This window comes from Pantherophis guttatus, chromosome 2 (genome assembly GCF_059756535.1).
Source record: "Pantherophis guttatus breed Tessera chromosome 2, ASM5975653v1, whole genome shotgun sequence".
Classification (NCBI taxonomy): domain Eukaryota; kingdom Metazoa; phylum Chordata; class Lepidosauria; order Squamata; family Colubridae; genus Pantherophis; species Pantherophis guttatus.
In genome coordinates, this window is record NC_142064.1 from 185,703,155 (window position 1) to 185,723,934 (window position 20,780).

The 20,780-nt window shown below is 38.5% G+C and overlaps 1 long non-coding RNA gene across 1 annotated transcript in view; it reads right to left on the bottom strand.

Moving 5' to 3' along the window:
- The window catches only part of LOC117657172 (uncharacterized), an 86,492-nt gene that overhangs the window by 51,858 nt on the left and 13,854 nt on the right, over positions 1–20,780 (bottom strand). The gene's annotated exons all lie outside the window — the stretch shown is intronic.

Sequence of the window (20,780 nt, forward strand, 5' to 3'; positions counted from 1 at the left end):
CAGAATATTGCCGGCAAACCACAACTAAATGTCATTCAATTATCTGTTCAGGAGGAATCAAGCTTTACTAATCAACTATGCCAACTTCCCAGAACCCAGAAATCCTGGTGATTAAAGACCACAACATTATATTATCCCAGAAGGGCAAGTCAAGTTTTCATTCTTCCAAATTCTACTAAGAGATCAAATATTGGCAGTGTGCCCTGCCCTGCCCTGCCACTTAATCTGTTGAGGTCTAGCAGACCTCCTGATATCTCAAAATTTCCAGTGACCAGAGGCAGCAAAGCACCAGTATATGGCACTCCTAAAAAGCAAGTGAAAAGTTAAAAACTAAGTTTTCATATAATTTTTAAAATGTTGCCATTTTATATTGGCAGGGGGTACTTTTTGGCAGTAATTTGATCCGTTCCTCTACTGTTATCTGCTAGTTTGATGACTATTGTACTGTCTTTTTTAAAAAAAAATATGTACAACCGGTTTTTCAAAATGTTGCTAAATTAAAATGCATAAAAATATCTAACTGAAACTTGGTAGATCTTTTCTAAAGGGTTTACCATTCCGACTATTTACATCTTATTCTGCCAAAAATGACACAGATTTTAGGCATTTGGAATTTTCCCCATGATACCCTACAGTCATATTCTTACTTGAATTCTATGTTTGGATCTCAAACTGGCTTAAATAGATTTGATTACCCCTGAATCTTAAATCAAAAACTCAAATTGAACATGCCCTCTTTGGATTTCTGATTTGAATCTAACCAAAGCTGATCTGCATAAATCTATTCAAAAACTTTTTTTCCACTTAATAAGTAGCTTTTTATATATGTATAGTTCTCATTCACATATGGTAAACTCAAAATGTAAGCAACTTTCTCAATAAAAAAATTGCTTGGGATATATTCATATAGTTCTTTACACAGAGCAAGAGATAGATAACCCATCATACTATCAGGTTATCCCTTGAAGCATCTAATTTAATTAAAATTTAAAAGATGAAATTGCAGTTTCATAAGATACTGTGAGAACATGTAGCTGGTGTTTATGCATATGGCCTATTTTGTACTGATGTATAATTTTTTGCCCTAGTTTCTTTTTGATAAATCCTTGCTGACTGGCAATTATATTCATCTTTATAGCTTTTTCTCTGGGAAAATATTCTTCTCTAGGGTGGTAACAATTGTTCTTTACTTTTGATTAAATTACCTTCACTTTCGCTGCTAATTTAGTGCGAGTGATATTTTCTAATTGCCTCCTTGAATTGAATTTGACTTCTGATGAATATATGATATTTTTATGTGGTCTTTGCAACAATTTTGAAGTCTTTTGCTATTGCCATCAGTGGGGGGTTGCCCCCGGTTCACACTGGTTCTATAGAACCGGTAGTAAAACCAGCGGGAGGCTCCGCCCACTGAACCTGATGTCATGAAAACGCTTCTGCACATGCGCAGAAGTTTCTGCGCTTATGCAGAAGAGTGCGCGTGTGAGCTAAGCAAGCATGCAGCCCCATTGCGAACTGGTAGTAAAGGTAAGTAGAACCCACCCCTGATTGCCATCTTTTCAGTTGGCCAGTCTAGCCTATAGATCTGAGGTTTCTTTCTGATATCCTATCTAAATATTAATCAGAACCAATCTTACTTAGCAATAACAATAACACTTAGACTATTGTTTATAGCCCTCTCTAAGCAGTATACAAAGTCAGCATATTGCCCCCAACAATCTGGGTCCTCATTTTACCCAGGATGGAAGGCTGAGTCAACCTTGAGCCTTTGTGAAATTTGAACTGCCAAATTGCAGGCAGCCGGCAGTCAGTAGAAGTAGCCTGCAGTACTGCACTCTAACCACTGTGCCACCATGCCACCATGGCTCATACTTAGCTTCGTTGAAATCAGACATCAACCAATAATGGTAACTTTGTAACTTATCATTAGTTTTATTTATAATTTTACAGTTAATAATTTGGGAGGAGAGTATTTGACAGATGAACAGATGAGATATAATAATACATGTCTGAGCTAAAAGGTTTTGCAGACTTGTTCAATTGTTTGGCGAACTTCATACATTTCTAGCTTTGGACTGGAGAAACAGAATATCCATCTGAAGGGTACCAATCAGGATTAGTAGTTTAATATCTATTAATTTCTATTTCACTTGTCTTCACTACATTCTTCCTGCCTAGGAATAACTACTGTCATCACATCTTCAATAACCAGTAAAATTAGTTGCACCTGAAAGTGTTTATTTTTCTGGAATGACAAATGCACTTGGCAGGAAGACATAACCTTGTTTCCTAGCACCTGTAATAAGACAGGTTGCAAAATATTATTATGTAGTTATACCAAGCCTATAACTTATGGTTAAGGGGGGAAAATAATCATTTAACTGGATGATTCATGCACAACATAATGAGAAATTAAACTTGGTCTGCCTTTATGATGTTAAATAACACTATCAAGTAACATGTTTCATGTAATGCACTAAACCACCCTCTGGGCTGCACTAGATATCCTGGTGCTAATAGACGGGGGGGGGGTGAAAAACAAACACAAATAGCATCAGCTGAGGGGGGGTGACAAATAATTTTTAGGATCCCAGCTGATCCAAGGGAGGAATTTAACCTATACCTATACCTGCAAATCTGAAGGAAATAATTTGGCTGAAGGTTTATTTGCATTGGAGAAAAGCCATTATTGGTGTTAAGAAAATGAAGATAATTTTTACAAACTCTTTGCCAAAAGGCTATGGCAATTAGCTTCCATGATTAGCTCCATGGCTCCTAAGAGGAAGAAATTGCTGGAAACGTCTGGAGGAAGTTGGAGGATTCACTCATTTTTCCCCCTCTGCTCACAAATTTGACATAAAATATTCATCAAATTTACAGTATATGCCTACCCAACTCATACAGGGTGACATTGGATAGCGTATATCAATGAAAAGCCACAATTTTTTGCTATTGGCTGATTTTGCCAAAAACTGAAAGTTAAATGTTGTAAAATGCAATCACATGACCTCAGGATACTGTAAAAGGATGTACTGTAAATGCAGCCCAGTTTCCAAGCATCTGACATGTAGTCACATAATTGTGGTGGGAGGGAGGTCCATTCCTGGGGAGGTCCATTGTGACTTTGAATGGTCGCTAAGTGACCAGTCGTAAGTCAAGGACTACCTGTAATTACAGTCCATCAATCAATCATACCAAACGAAAAATCTTAGGAGGGAGAATCAGCATAGTTTCTGGAACAGTAACTCTTAACTCACTAACCTTTTCAATTTCTGTGTTATACATATTTACTGGGAATTAGTTTATGGAACTCAAGTGGGATTTCTTTTTTGTACCACTAGAGTTCTTAAAACAGTGACAAGCCTCTAGATAAAAAGAGATTTGGTGCTAACTGACCAAGAAATGGAATCTGAAGTTATAACAGATAATTCAGTTAAAATATTGACCCAACAACCTGATTAGCATATTGGGCTAAGGCCAGGGGTGAAATCTAAAAATGTTTGCTACCAGTTCTGTGGGCGTGGCTTAATTAGTGGGCGGAGCTTGGTGGTAAGGTGACTGGGAGGACGTGGCTTGTTGGTCAGGTGGGCGTGGCCAAGTCAATGTCACTTCTTTGCCCTTTTTTAACCTACAAAACACAACACAACACAACTGGCTCACCCACAATATAAAAGCAGCTGTGCTAGACCCAAAATGGCCCCTGCAACAAGCAGGAACCTCACACAACCACAAAAAGCCCAAAAAACCAACTTTCACACTTTACACACACAAAATTCCACATACAGCTTTGTGAGATTTTGTGTGGTTGTGTAGTTAGAGTGAAACACTACAGAAACACACTAAATCTCAGAAAGCTGCACAAATATTATTTTATTTTAATTTATTTTTATATAAAAGCAGCTAAATTTAAAACTTCCTAAACTTTAAATGGCTAGGTCTAAAAAAAGAACAACTAAAAAAAACCCCAATTAACTACTTTTTTAAAGCTCCCAAAGGGGAAAAAAACTTACCCAACTGAACAGGGGTCTCCAACCTTGGCAACTTTAAGACTTGTAGAGTTTTGCTGGCTGAGGAATTCTGGGAGTTGAAGTCCACAACTCCCTGCCCGTTTGATTGCAGGCAGGGAGACTCAGTGGCTTGCTGATGCAATCGATTGCAGGAATTACAGCAAGGTGTTGCAACCAGCAGCTAAAGTAGTTATAAGTATTGCTTAGCACATTGTAAGCCGCCCTGAGTCTCCGGAGAAGGGCGGCATTTAAATCAAATTTAAAAAAAAAAGTAAGCAAGCTGGGGGGGAGGGAAGGGGAGGGATTTTTGCTACCGATTAGCAGGTAGAGCCATTTAAAAGAAAAAAAGTTTTTTTTCTTTTACATGGCTCTGGCGATCCAAGCTGCAACTCAGCTGGGATCTCAGAGCTTGGCTGGTCAGAGCCATTTAAAAGAAAAAAAAAGGCTCTGATGATCGCGTGGCTCAGCTGGGCATGGGGAGTGGGGACAGGGATTTTTGCTACCGGTTCTCCGAACTGCCTGCCGCAAGTGCTACCTACTCGCCTGAGCCGGTCCAAACCGGGAGCATTCCCTGGCTAAGCCATAATACGAATTTTTGGTCTTGGTTTAATACAATATAAACTTTATATCTTAGAGTTATATTTGAAAGCCAATTTAGGGTATTTTACAAACCATGTATTGTTAAGCGAACATTAAAACAGGCAAAATCTATACAGAATAGCAATAGCACTTAGACTTATATACCGCTTCATAGTGCTTTACAGCCCTCTCTAAGCTGTTTTACAGAGTCACCATATTGCCCCCAACAATCTGGGTCTTCATTTTACCAACCTCGGAAAGATGGAAGGCTGAGTCAACCTTGAGCCTGGTGACATTCGAAGGCTGAGTCAACCTTGAGCCTGGTGCCAAACTGCTGGCAATCAGTAGTCAGCAGAAGTAGCCTGCAGTACTGCACTCTAACCACTGTGCCACCACGGTTCTTACTGCACTAAATGAATCTTCTATTGGCCTTTCAGATATGGCTTTGCCTCTGCACTTGGGGATCTAACTCCAGTGGGAAGCCTGTTCAATGGTAGCACTGAATCTTATAAAGTAAATGTAACTCTGCCATTGATTTATGCTTTATATATCATTGTTTTTATTTGCATTTTGTTAATTGCTTCTGAGTGTTGCTTTAACTATTGTGAGCCACGCAGAGTTATATGTGTGAGATACTGTAGGCAGTATAATAAATTGAATACATACATACATATTGTAGCTTTGATAATGAGCCTCTAGTTGAGTAACAATGCAAAAAGAAGCAACCAAAACTGAAGCTGGAAGGATACCCCAGTGAACAGTGGTAGGTTGTCCCCGGTTCGCACCGGTTCTATAGAACCGGTAGTAAAACCAGCGGGAGGCTCCGCCCACCGACCCCGACGTTATCAAAACACTTCTGCGCTTGTGCAGAAGAGAGAGTGTGCACGCGGCCCCGCTGCAAACCGGTAGTAAAGGCAAGTAGAACCCATCCCTGCCCATGAACAAATAAAAACATTTAGAAAAATAGTAAGGGCAATTACAGAAAGGCAGAGGAGATATTAAATAAAATAGATTTTCTAGCAGAAATCTGATTGGATAGCTATCTAGGCATTAAAGACCTCAGTACCAAGAACTGCACTTGGGATTCATTGTGGGAAAAGAGCCATGTTAATCAGGAAGAGACTGGTAGCATTTGATTAAAAGCTGCAACTTTTCATGAGCTGCAGCCCACTAGATTGATGTGGGATTTAAATCAGAATGCTGCAGTGTGAAGAAAGGAGAAGAGAGGTTGATTATAAGATGCAGGACACATGTAAGATAGATTACAAGTGCTTTATCAGCGAATTGTTCTAATGGGTAAATTATTACTTGCAGGTCACAAAGAGAATGAATTTTGATGGCAAAAGTAAACCAGAAAGTTAACCAGAACTGTATTCTTACTCCTGGTTCTGACAGCTTGCATATATGAGTTATCTTGACATGCCAAATTGCCAGCTTATAAGTGAACAGTGGTCATATTTAATTATAATAATAAATAAATGTTTAACTAGAATTTTCCATAATTTTGGTGATTTGAGAAAATGCTCACATAATATTTCATGCTCTCTATGTTGTTCTCTTGCTTTATTCAGTCAACCGGAATATTACATCAATGGCATTTCCGTAGCAAATAAGTAGTGTCCTGACCAAATGAAAACTTACTATGCAACATGTAGAATGCTTGAAGCTGTATAATGAGTAAGAACAAAGTTATATTCAACCTGACTCTTAAATATTTACAGTACAGATATACATGCTGGTTATGATTGGAATGACACATTGAGCTCAAGAATAAATTTTGCAATCGAAGCTAATTTAGTGGTAGCTTCACTAATCTACTTACTTATTATGAATTTAATTATAAAATTACACTTTTCAAACTACTGTAGCTTTCTATGTTAATGTTCATCTAAGGTGGCATTCTCCCAAGCACCTGAAGGCAGGACAAGAAGCAATGGATGGAAATTAATCAAGAAAAGAACCTAAAAAAAATTCCTGACACTTAAAATAATCAGTGGAACAACTTGCCTCCAGAAGTTGTGGATGTTCCAACAATGGAGGCTTTTAAGAAGAGACTGGACAACCACTTGTTTGAAATGGTATAGTGTTCCTGCTTGAGCAGGGGGTTGGATTAGAAGACCTCTAAGGTCCCTTCCGACGTCCCGATATAGTCAGGTGGCGCCATCACTGACTATTGGGGGAGAATCATTGGCCCCCACTGAGAGGGTTCACAACTTGGGCGTCCTCCTGGATTCACGGCTGTCTTTAGAAGAGCACTTGACGGCCGTGACCGGGAGGATTTTTCATCAGGTTCGCCTGATTCGCCAGTTGCATCCCTTTCTGGATCGGGACTCCTTACACACGGTCACTCATGCCCTTGTCACTTCCCGCCTGGACTATTGTAACGCTCTCTACATGGGGCTCCCCTTGAGGAGCACCCGGAGGCTCCAACTGGTGCAGAGTGAGGCCGCGCGGGTGGTAATGGGAGCGACATCACATTCCCATGTAACACCTCTTCTGCGCGAGCTGCACTGGCTCCTGGTGGTCTTCCGGGTGTGCTTCAAGGTTTTGGTTACCACCTTTAGAGCGCTCCATGGCTTAGGACCTGGTTACTTATGGGACCGCCTACTACCACCAATAGCCTCCCACTGGCTGGTACGCTCTCATAGAGGGGGGCTCCTCCGGGTGCCGTCGGCCAAACAATGTCAACTGGCGGCCCCCAGGGGGAGAGCCTTCTCTGTGGGGGCACCTACTATCTGGAATGAGCTCCCCCCGGAGATACGGAGGATCCCGGATCTGCACACCTTCCGCCGCGCTCTCAAGACCTTTTTATTCCACCAGGCGGGCCTGGCCTAATCTTTTCCCCCTTTTTCTCTTTCAATACGTAAATTTTAATCTGTTTTTTAAATGATTGGGGTGTTTTAAATCTGTCTGGGCCAAATTTGTTTAATTCGGTTTTATTCTGTTTTTTAAATTTTGTATTTATGTATTTTATTGTTTGGCTGTTCACTGCCCTGAGTCCTTCGGGAGTAGGGCGGTATATAAATCAAATAAAGACTAAAGACTAAAAGACTATTATTCTGTTTTTCTGCATATCACTTCCAATGTTGGGACCAAACAGATACCTTTAGGAAGTTTAAAATGCAGTTGTTGTTGTAGTTTCCACTATTCCATCTCTAGCAACAGGCATCAGTACTGCCTCTAACCATTGAGGTTCCATACAGGTATTCTGACTTCCAAGATTATCCTCCATGAATTATTCATTCACATCCAAATTATAAGAAAGAATCATATTCTCTGTTTGATTGTCATATAGTCATTAACTGTCTTTATGTAAATATGTAAGTGAAAAAGCCATGCATGCTAAGTAAATCAGGTGAGTCTAATTTACATCCTCTTGGCATTCTCCTACAAGTGACCATAGCTGATTTTCCAGGAGAAAATTACATGTCTGTTTTTAATTAAAAGAAGAAAAACAAGAGGTAAGCCCCTCTTTCTCCCAGCCTGCCAACTCTACCTTGTTGATTTCACAGGCATGGATTTCCAATAGAGCATTCATAAAGCTATTTTCATAGATTTATGTTCCATAACCCTCCTTGCCCTAAAGATTTTTTAGGATGTGTCACATCAAGGAAAGAGGACCATCTTACTCTTGCCTGGACATCAGTTTATTTATGACAGAGAAGGCCACAAGTTCAACCTTGTATTCGTAACAGGGCTAAGCAAACAATTTCTGATCACTTTCTAAGCCATTCTAAACAGACCAAAGGCCTGGTACCCTAATTCTCAGCCATTACCAGAGTTCAAGCTTGGGCTGTGATTTGTCTCTATTCCCCAATCTCATTTTAGCAAACCGATTTTCAAGGATATATGAAATATAACAAAATGGTGCATTAATATGATGACTCTTCATATGAGATTGAACTCTTTTCCCCAAAGACTTTTTGAGCAAAATATATTGATAACACTTTTCAAAAGTCAAACTTATTTATTTCTTGCCCAGGAAGAAGAAAGGGGCAAGTACATAATGCATCAGTAAAGGCCTGTCAGCGAAGGGTAGGATAGGAAGTGAATTTGAATCGATAAACCTGCTCATTCAAGGAAAAACAAAGCAGCTTGAATGAAACCAGGTGCAAAGTAGTTGAAATGGTTTGACTCCCTTTGGAGTTTTTGCTTTTTAATTAAAGAAAGGAAGAATGGAGTTAGGGCAGATGTATGTGTGTACTATTTCAAAGAACAGATAAAAGATTATAATCAAATAATTTACTGTTTGAAATAGATTGCTAGTAGTGTCATGACTGATAAAGTGTAATCTCTTAGGCTGTTTTACTCTAATTAGCTCACAAGCTTATCCTTGATACCTGAAGAACTGTAATCAGGGTGTTCCTTTTTGCCTTAATTAACAACATTGCTGAATTGCTATGTTTACTCTTTCATTCTGTTGCCTGTCTTTTCTCTTACTTTATTTTAAAACAAAATGTTGTGCATTTTTAAAAGAAACACTTCACCTAAAGCACAGTTTATGGCATTCACTCTGTAAATCAGAGATTTGACAAGCCCTGGTTTCCATTCCAACTTTAAAATCTCTGGCTCCAGGATCTAGTCATCTACCAATCAACTGACTGAGGGACTTCTTGTTAACATAGAAAGAAGTCATTAGATTTCCATTGCCAAATGACAACCAGAGCTCAGTGATATGAATCAAGGTCACTAAAAAGAAGATGGAAGCATAAAGCTATCCATTTCCTATAGTGACAATAATTGGAAAGAAAGGACAATATATTGTTTCTTTCCTTTTCTCACTGACCTTGGTAAAGATATAGAGGGAAAAGAGGGTAAGAAGGAATTGGATCAATATCTAAGAAAACAGAGGCATAACCTGACCCTATAGTAATTTGTGACTACATTTTCTATATATGAGCTGAATGGGTGCTCTTAGACAAAGCCTCTGAAGACACAACAAAGCCCAATTGGTTGCCATAAATAGGTTTCAGTGCAAGAAAACAACAGCAGTGAATCATCTTTTGTCCTTCTAAGCCAGGGGTCCCCAAACTTGGCAGCTTTAAGACTTGTGGACTTCAACTCCCAGAATTCTCCAGCCAGCATAGCTGGTTTGAAGTTGAAGGAGTTGAAGTCCACAAGTCTTAAAGCTGCCAAGTTTGAAGACCTCTGTTCTAAGCCCATGTTTTGTTGTGCATTACAACTGGGCCTAAAAGAGAGGAAGAGGGCTGACTTGTTTCTACATTCTATCCCATAATTGAATGAGGAACAGGAATTCATTGAAGAGCGAATGTTTGAGCCTTTATTTTATGCTCAGTTTATACATGTAGGAATAAATTTATGTCTCACATCACAAAAATGCAGTTACATCATAAATGTGCTTCTGTTCCCCATATCATAGAAGCATCTTAAGACTCCATTGTCTTCTTTCTGAGGAAATGAACTATAGTTAAGCACAGATGCCCTTTAAAATTCTGGCCATTCATAGTATAAGAGGCCTTTAAAAATGATCAAGTTAGTTTGATTTATATTAATAGCAATCAGTGATTTGTAAGGGGGCCACAGTGGTAAGACACGTTCAGAGGTGGGATTCACTTACCTTCCCTAACGATTTGCAAATGTGAGCGCACGTGCAGAGGTCACACATTACATTCAGGCGGGTGGGCGAGGCCTCCCACAGTCGCCGCTACCAGTTTGCCCGAACTGGAGAGAACTGGCTGAATCCCACCTCTGGACGCATGGTAAGATGCATGGTAAAACACTGAGCCTGCACTTCACTGAGGTCAGCAGCTCAGAGGCTCGATTCCTGTGAATGAATAAACCGTGTAGGGACAGAAAGGAGCCTACCCCGATTGCCTACTGATATTCAGGCATCCCGCCCAAAAAAATTCCTTTCACAGAGGCAGCCAGCCACTTCGGTAATCCCTAGTTAACACATGCCATACACTTTTAAAAAAAAAGTGATTTGTATTTTTAGGAAATTTTGTTAACCACATTCATGATTAGAATCACAACCAAAGTCCTTATCCTTCTATTATGAAGAGAAATCCCATCCAAAATTAGTTTCAGAAGACCCCTTGCATAAGCCTGATGATGGCAGATGAGATTCTGCCGAAACGCTGCCAAAGTGCTCTCAATCTTACACAGGAGAAGACCCGAATACACCAAGGCTTGCATACTGTATAACACTCTCCACATTTTCTCCTTAACTGCTATTTCTAAGTATCTAATGGTACTTCTGCATTTCAAGATCTTCACTGGATTGTGTGTGTGTGTGTGTGTGTGTGTGTGTGTGTGTATGTATATGTATATGTATATGTATATGTATATGTATATGTATATGTATATGTATATGTATATGTATATGTGTATGTGTATGTATATGTATATGTATATGTATATGTATATAATCCAGCGAAGATCTTGAAAGGCAGAAATACCATTAGACACTTAGAAATAGCAGCTAAGGAGAAAATGTGGAGATTGTTGAACTGCCTCAGATATAATAATTCTCATTTGATACTTGAAATTGGCATAGTCCTCACAGAGAGATTATTGTTCATCCTCAGTGGCTGACAGCACCTGTTCATTTGCAGACATCCCTCAAGACAATCATACATTGCATGTGTATGCATATCCCCAGTGGAAGCTTACTACATCAAAGAAAGGGACATATTTGCATCATCCCTAAATTCTGTTCTGTTCCACCGTTAGTTATTCTGGGCCTTCCCACAGTTTTAACACCAAAATCCTGAGAAATGTTTGTTTTAATTAACTTTTCCCATAAGACTTTTGATTCCTCTCCAATTTTTTTTGCTTTTTTTTCTTTTTTCTATTTTTGCCTTGCTTTATCAAATTATATGCCATAAAATATGTGCATAATTGTGACTTTACCTTTATTGTAGCATTTTGACTATCAATATAATTAGCATTTATTAATAATGCTAATGATTAGTTAATACTAATGTTGAAGCTGCCTGAATAAAATAATGTAATGGGCTTGAAGGAGGTGGAGAAAAGAAATTGCTGAGTATGCCACTCCAGGAAACATTGATGTCACTGAATTAATGATGTTGATACTCAAAATAAATTGGTTCCTGAATTCACTTCAGTATGGTTGTGATTGTCAAATTATAGTGTGCACACTAATTTTTATGGGAGCTTTAAAATTCCTTTAATTCAGATTAAGTTTAAATTAATTCATGTTTTCTAGATTCTACATGATCAAGAATTCAAAGATTCAATAGAAGAGAATATTTGTAGCTCAGGGTTGAACTGTGTATCCTTGGTGCTTTGAGCTTGGTATACCGGTATATCCGTGGCCTATTATAATTCAGAATTGTAATCTTGACATTAAAAAATACTTTTCAAATTGACTTGCATAATATATGATGTAAAAATATGGAGAGGCAGGGTAAGTGTCAGTCAAGGGCTGGTGGCTCAGCAGACTAAAAGCATTGTGATTAACACCAGCTGTCTGCAATTACTGCAAGTTCAAATCTCACCAGGCTCAAGGTTGACTCAGCCTTCCATCCTTTCTAAGGTAGGTTAAATGAGGACCCAGTTTGTGGGGGCAATAAGCTGACTTTGTATAAATATACAAAAGTATGAAGGCTATTGCTTAACGCATTGTAAGCCGCCCTGAGTCTCCGGAGAAGGGCGCATATAAATCAATTTTTTTAAAAAAATGACTACTTCAGCTTCAACCACAACAATACACGAGCATAGATACAAAGTGAACTCTCCAAACATGATTGCAGAAAATATGACTTTAGTAACAGAGTGGTCAATGCCTGGAATACACTACCTGACTCTGTGGTTTCATCCTAAAACCCCCAAAATTTTAATGTAAGACTGTCTACTGTTGACCTCACCGCATTCCAAAGAGCTCTGTAAGGGGCGTGCATAAGAGCACCAGCGTGCCTACCGTCCCTGTCCTAATGTTCCCTCTATTTGTATATATTTTATGTATCCAATCCATGTTTATATTTATTACCTAATACATTCTTGACAAATAAATAAATAAATCCCAGAAAAGACAGACAGACGAAAAAAAAAGTGTCTACGTTAAAATTCCTGAAGCTATAAAGGGACTTACCCTATTTAGTCATTTTTTAACTCAGTTGAGTCCTATACTCACTTTCATGGAATATTTCCAGCCCTGTGAGATTTAACAATGCTCAGAAAGATGCTTGGTCTGTTTAATAACAGAAAAGCCTATACTTACGCTGACAATCTGCTAACAATAACAAAAATAAAAATTACATCTAGGACCAACAAGACTAAGAAGTCCACAGAGCAATAGGCAGTTCAAGCTAAAAGTCCTATAAAATGAATCACTGTTAAAATTATCCAATTTGGGAATTCAATAAACAATGCAAATTAATCCACTGCTGTCTAGACTGCAAAAATATAGCCATCCAGATTAAATGAATGCTCACTGAAATAAAAATGTTATCTTTCTCTCTCTAAGCTATAATCTCTTATTGGAACATTCAATCAATTAGCATTGCTGTTGTCAAAACTTGCTCTAAACAAAAGATGAGAGAGGCTGCCTGGGGGGAAATCTTAATGGCTAGCCAATTCTGAGCCATGTATGTTAAGGTGGGGAGCTCACCCCTGCAAGAAATGTCATGTTTTACAGTGCAGTGCAGAGCTAGTGTCAGGAGAAGAGGCCCCTTATCTGCCGCTAGTCATCGCTGCAGCACTAATAGAATGTCAGCTAATCCTCAGAGGAAGAAAAAAATAGTTTCATGCCTAGAGCAAAAAAAAGAGTCAATTTTCAGTTTAGGCCCTCTCCCCTTCCTCCTTTACTTTTAAAAGTAGAGGATTAGCAAATCTTTTAAAAGTACAGAGTCTGTTGGAAAACCACAGTGGGATGAGCACATCAAGAGCCAAAAGCTACAGCTGCCATTAAGAGGAATTAGAGGCATGTCACTGTCAGTTGGATTATGGCCTCTGATTCTTTTGCAGCGGACACCGTCCTCTGACTGGCATTTCCTAGCCAATCAAATTTATGAGGTGGCAGAAAATACACCTGTTCCAAAGTTAGCAGCTATGGGCAGTGCATTTTTGATGATGAACTAGTGCAACTGTAAGGAGCGGTGGACACTAGAGTAAGATTTTCATCTTTACCCAACCACTTCTATTTATTCAAATATTGGGTGCAGGGGAGGTGGAAACCATGTTAATAAGATGTTAATAGGATGGAAGATATTAATAAAAGTAATGTATTAAAATATTAAACTTTGGACTAATGCAAAATCTTAACTAGTCTATTAAGACTCCAATAAAAATACACTTCATTTATCTCTTTAATGCTTTGAAAAGATAGGAAAAGCACACTGATGAAATCTTATATTGTTGGGGGAGGTATTGTAATTTTTGTTTCATTTAAAGTAAAATTAGCAGAAGTAACTGATGTTTTCTTTCATTCTCAGTGAACAATTGATAAGTACTGTACAAATATCTCATAATATCCTTTCACCCAGTTCTGAAAACAAAAAACTGTTACATTTTGTAAAAATGTATTTGATTCTTCAACTCTTCTTCTAGCAATTCTTTATGCGTAGCCAATTAAAATTGTGGATTGAATTATAGGTAGTCCTTGATTTACAACAATCCATTTAGTGACCGTTCAAAGTTACAACAGCATTGAAAAAAGTGACTTATGATTGTTTTTCACAGCTACAACCTTTGCAGCATCCCCATGATCATGTGATCAAAATTCAGATACTTGGCAACTGGTTCATACCAGTTCATACTTATGATCATTACAGTGTCCTGGGGTCATGTGATCACCTTCTGCAACCTTCTGACAAAGTCAATGGGAAGCCAGATTCACTGTGTTACTAATTTATCAGCTGCAGTGATTCGCTTTAAATGTGGCAAGAAATGTCATAAAATGGGGCAGAATTCACTTAACAAATGTCTCACTTAATAGAAATTTTGGGCTCAATTGTGGTTGTAAATTCAGGATTACCTATATAGTTGAAATTGACTAAATAATGTCAGTTATTCAGAATAATTAATTTGAGATAAAATCACCCTTCAAGCAACTGCAAAGAGAGAATGGAGTGTAATTGCCAATCTGTTTTCATTCCTTGTTAGAGAGAGGTGGGTATGTTCCTGTATGCACAATTCCATTCTCAACCCAGTTTGAAGCCTTTTGGTCAAAGACCTGAACTAGATTTCAGGAAAGGCTATCATTCAAAGTTAAGAAAATTGGATAAGGCTTCCATACCAGTATTGCTGGGCTCGCTGTGTGGAAGAAAAGTGAAGAAGGATAGAGCAGAAACACAAGAGTTTTATTAAGAGATCAGGCAATTGGAACCAGCAATTGTGAAGGGAAAGAAAAGAATTACAGAGGCAAAGTTAGAAGCCCTCAGAAGAAAGATAAAAAGGAAGCCATACTAGTTATAATAGTATAGTCAAGATTCCTTCAGTCATTATATTAAGCAAAATATTCTTTCTCTATTTGTTTAGTGTTTTTGTTGCTTTGGGGATATTTTGTAAATCTTTAAGAAGATCTAGTAAGGCAAACTGTCCAGTGCATTTTGTGCTAGCTTTTCTTCCAACTTTAGGAAATGGAGCTGTATCATAATTTGAGACTGATCTGTTGTCCCAAATCCAGTCCTGGCAAAATTCTTGCCAAAGGCAAAAGTAAAAACAAGGTCTTAACATAGAGATACCCAGCCTTCAGTTCAATAGAAACACTATATATAAAACTAATGAATAATTTTGATACGTCAGATTGGATGTCTTTAAATTAATCCAGCAATTTGGTGATCTTTTGTGCACAAAGGGCATATGTGTTTTATTAAATCATTCTGATAATTTGGTGGTTATACTCAGAGGTCAGCCTTTATTAAATGCTTAATAAAGGTCAGCCTTTATTAAATGCTTAATAGTGTTTCTGGGGTGTTCTTCCCTTATGAGTGGAGATTAAATATAATCCACATCCACTGTAAATATGAAATCAGACAACAATTCAGGGGTGAAATCCAGCAGGTTCTGACAGGTTCTGGAGAACTGCTAGCGGAAATTTTGAGTAGTTCAGAGAACCGGCAAATACCACCTCTGGCTGGTCCCAGAGTGGGGTGGGAATGGAGATTTTGCAATATCCTTCCCCCAGGAGTGGGGTGGAAATGGAGATTTTGCAATATCCTTCCCCCAGGAGTCGGGAGGGAATGGAGATTTTGCAGTATCCTTTCCCTGCCACACCCACCAAGCCACACCCACAGAACCAGTAGTAAAAAAATTTAGATTTCACCATTGCAACTAATATATGTAGCCTACATTGTCACAACAACATCTTAATCACTAGAATCCCTGAGAAGTGTAATGGTTTCCAAATCTCATGATTTTTTTAATGGATATCAGGTGTTGCAGGGCAGAGATTCTTCTGATCCACCCAGCCTAAAATATCTCTGACATCTTTTCCAGCAATTTCTACTATTACTGTAAAAGGGTTTTATCTCAGAAGCAAGCAACCCTTTCACAGCCGGGGAAAGGACTAAATCCACAATTACTTATTCATCTTTCTGTTTCTGGCCAAAAGCTGGGGGAGGGGGAGAGAGAGATGACAGATGCTGCTGCAAAAGAAGTTATAGTTTAGAAATGGGGTTAGTTTTCAGGGTGGGAAAGAGGGGATGGATTATTCTATTTAAAAAGCTGAAGATATTCTTTAATCAAGATGTAGGGCTGGGATTCAAGAGCCTTTGGCAGATGAACATTGGCAGGAAATACACTACCAACTTTTGATGGCACAATTGTGGGACGCTCCAGGAGAGGGTGAAAAAAAAGAGTTGGTGGTGCGTGTTTTCTGCAAGACGTGGTTGGCCCATCCCTACTGTTGGAAGAAATATCCATGTGGTTCAGTTCCAAGATGGGAGAAAGACACTGGAAACATGGAGGCTAATTGGAAAGATGGTTTAATGATGAAGCAGAACAACATGGGTTCTGGGCAGCTGACCACATGGAGTTGAGAGTGAGGGGTTTTTATATATTCCCTTGGGCTTTGCACTTGAGCTTCCTGTTCCTGTGCAAGAATATGTATTCTATTGACTGTTGTCAGACTCCCATGGGGCCATGTACAAATCCTAGGAGTTTGTCTGAGCTAAGTTTGCTTGAAGTTTGAGGGTGATGCAATGAAGGGGCATTGGGCAATTCCAGTTGTGGCTGAGGGCCAATCCTACCTTTGTTGGATCTTGGATGAGGATATTTGCTTATGAATAGATCTATCTATCTCTTTATCTCTTAAGTGTTGACATCTGCTGAGGACTATTAAGAAAGGTGGGGCTGCTTTCTGAGAGTTTCTCCATTTCTTATCCAGGGAAATATAATATTCTGCCTTTTTAATATTTCTCAAAATGTTTCATTCTTCTAGGAGAGGGGTGGGTGCTAACTTTCTACACTACTTTATCTAAATATAATATATTACATTTGTATGCTGCACGATTCTCATGACTCTCTTTAGCAAAACATGAGGACTACCATTGAGCTTCCCTGTCTCCCTAAAGAAGCAGTCATTAATCCAGATAAATAACCGCCTAATACAGGGGTCTGCAACCTTAAACACTCAAAGAGCCATTTGGACCTGTTTCCCACAGAAAAGAAAACACTGGGAGCCACAAAACCCTTCCCATGCCTGACTATTTCTTGAATGGCCACAAAACTAGCTTATGTAGTTGAATTAAACTTTCTGTTTTCTTCTGAAACTTTTAATTTCTTGGATTTATCCATGGTTGGCCTAACGTGGGTTGAAAAGCTCAATAAATCACGTGCCAGTGGGTGTTGCATATTGGTGGTTGTGACGCATATTTTGAGTGACAGGGAGCCGCAGCAGAGGGGTGAAAGCGCCACATGCGGCTCCAGAGCCGCAGGTTGCTGACCCCTGGCTTAATAGATCAGACAGAAAAATTCTGAGGCTTTTTGTTGCTGATTTATCCCCTAATGTGGGGGGGGGAACACACATCAGACTACATTACTTTCCAAACTTACACAACAGCTAACATAAAGATTATGTTCCAGAGCATCACAGAATAGAGATAATTCCTTTGTATTCACTGATAACATTCTGAAAGCATAATCTTTTATTGTCAAGAACAAAATATACTTATACTAGAATGTTGTAATGTCTCTTTTCCTTATGTCGGTTCTTCTGCTTAATTTTCCTGAATGCAGCTTGTGGTTTGAAGTCACTTTACTTCTGACTCAACACAATCTCAGTTATAGTCATAGAGATATTTGACCATTTGAAAATGTGTCACCATTTTAAAGTCTAACTGATTACAATGGAACAGATTTTAATAGGGGATAATTATCTTTTAATCATTATAAATGAATTTAATAGTACTTGCAAACCTAGCAGATGAAATTCATTTTGCCAAATTCAAACATTAAGAACCAAGATATCAGCATAACAGAGATATACAGTAGAGCATGCGCAGAAGCATTTTCATGACATCAGGGTCAATGGGTGGAGCTTCCCGCCGGTTTTACTACCGGTTCTATAGAACCGGTGCGAACCGGGGGCAACCCACCACTGAACTGCACTGTAGGAAGATTGGACAAAAAGACTAAACTAATTATATATGTTCAATATTAAGCTGCAAAAATGGTTTGGATTTTGCATAAGACTTTGTAGGTGGAAGTGTTCAAATGTTTACTTATTCAGTTTATGGTCATCACCATATAGGTGATGAGGAACTTGACACCTTTTGATTTTGAGCTACATCTACCAACTCCTCACTTCTATGGTAGTTGTGTGGGCTAGGTTGTTGGAAGTTGTGGTTTGGCAATATATAAATCGCCACAGATTCCTCAGCTGCTGTATGTGAATAGAGACACAGTTCAGGGGTGGGTTTCAAAACCCGTCACTACTGGTTTGTTCATGGGTGTGCGCCCGCTTGTGCACAAGTGCAACTCTTCTGGGCATGCGTAGAAGTGTCCGGGCAGGTGAGCAGAGCCTCTTGCCACCACTACCACTTCACCCGACCTGGGGTGAACCAGTAGCAACCCACCACTGATGCAGTTACACATAAACGTCTCTACCATTATGAACTTTCTGAAGCAGAAAATTAAGCCATCACCATTGGCAAAATAGAGGGAAGGTTTCGCACTTAAAAAGGGATTTTTGAGGCAACTTAATTTTCAGCTGCTTTACACAGAAGATTGTGTAGCTTAAGACTGCAGTTCCAATCTAACTATCATTAATACGTTTCAACGCCCATTAATTTAAGGAGAGAAGCTTAAGTTCATATTTAATGTTCCCATAGAAATAAATGAGATATTTTAAAGCACTTCAGATGTATAGTATGTGATTCCCTCCTGCTAGAAATAGTTAACAATTTTTTAATAAAAGAATATTCTCCCAGCCCAAGATTGTCACATATAGTGAACACTGTGGTCGTATTATATATTAGAAGTTCAGTTTGCCTCTAGGAAACGGTTTCAGTTTCTCGCCTCTCAGCATCCTTTTCGCCTTCTGTGTTATGACTTTCTGAGAACATTAAGTAAAGGTATTATAATATGACTTAAATATACAAAGCATAACAAAGCATACAAAGTAGCCTTATCCCTACTTATCTTTCTCCAATTACTAGTCTAAACAGTGGATAAGGTATCACTTATTAAATGGGGTCCCACTCATTTCTAAAAGGACCATTAATAAAATATTATTATTGTACTAAGAAATAATCAAGCACTTTTGGTCATTCTAAATGAAAGGTGAAGTATACAGCAATAGGTATACAGTTTTAAAAATTGAAAGGCCAACTTTACCACCTCCCAAAAATAGGTAACAGATTAGGTAGCCTCTAGGAATTATGAAATGTGAAGAAAAAGCTAAAGTCAGTTGTCATTTGAGGCATGATAATGTAAAATTGGGAAGGGAAAGACAGAACGGATCTATTAAAACTCTTTATAGCCTATAGTAGAGGCACACAACTTAACCACTTAGACTGAGTCCAGCATCACATGCAACCAATTTAAAGCTTCTCGAACTACTATCTAGTATTCTAGTCAATATTTGAGCACAATCAAAAAGTAAAACCTATGACCTCGTATGTAATTAGCTCCATTGTTGAATTGCTCTTAGGCAGTTTTTTTCTCATCTAGAATCTTCATTCATGTAACTTGATAATAAGTCCACATCCCGCACTCCAACCTGATAGAGAACAGTTGGCTCCTTTCTCTGTGACATCCCTTCAAGAGTGCAATCATATTCTCTCTTTGACATATTTTCTCAGGGCTAAAGGTATCCAGTTACCTCAATCTCTTCTTATAGGACTTGAGCCCTGGGCAACAGGAAACCCAACACAGGTAAAGCCCTTGACCTCCAAATGTTATTCTAAAATCGTCATTTTTATGACAACAAGGAAAATTGATTATTTACTAACAAGAAAATAATCAGATTATTTGATTTTCATTTCATGTAAATGAAATTAAATCCATGTTAGTTCTTATCCTGGTCTTACACACACACACACACACCATTTTTTAAAGTGTGGTTCTAACATGTCATTCAGCTCCATGTATCTTTGGCTCAGAAAAAAAATATACTCCCCTGCTTTACAGTATCTAAGGGAAAAGCTTGACTGGTTGGCTTTTCAACTACAAAATGTGAAATGGGCTCTCTTTCAGACAAGAATTTTGGAGACAAATTAGGAACAAATCCACTTGGTCTCCTATTAATGTTATCAGTTTACACAGTTCTCCATTCTCAAGAGTTTGTGAAGAGCAGTGTTTTGGAAAAGCATTAATCCCATGCATGAAGGGCTTTGCACATCAGAATGGGTGGAGTAGATTCACTGGGTGGCATCCTAATCATTATCCAAAATATATTCTTTCAGTAACATATATGAGTAGTATTAAGGCAGCCAAGTTAATGAGAATGCTTTGCCATACATTGTTACTTGTGCATTATGCAATTTGCTGTTTTCATGCTTAAGTGAGTTGTAACCCAATAACATATGCTATAAAGTACTGCCTAATTACTTTTACATGGAAATGTAATCTTTCTCAAGTCATTAAATACACTGATGAGATTATTAATTCTAAATTATCAAATAGGAATTCTGAAGTTGCATTGTATAATTTGCAATTCATGAGCCAAGAACTAAGGAATATGAATCAGAAAAGACAGAATAATGATTCTAGAGACATATAACAACAGGAAATTACATGTGAAGGAGAAAAGTTTGTGAAAACTTT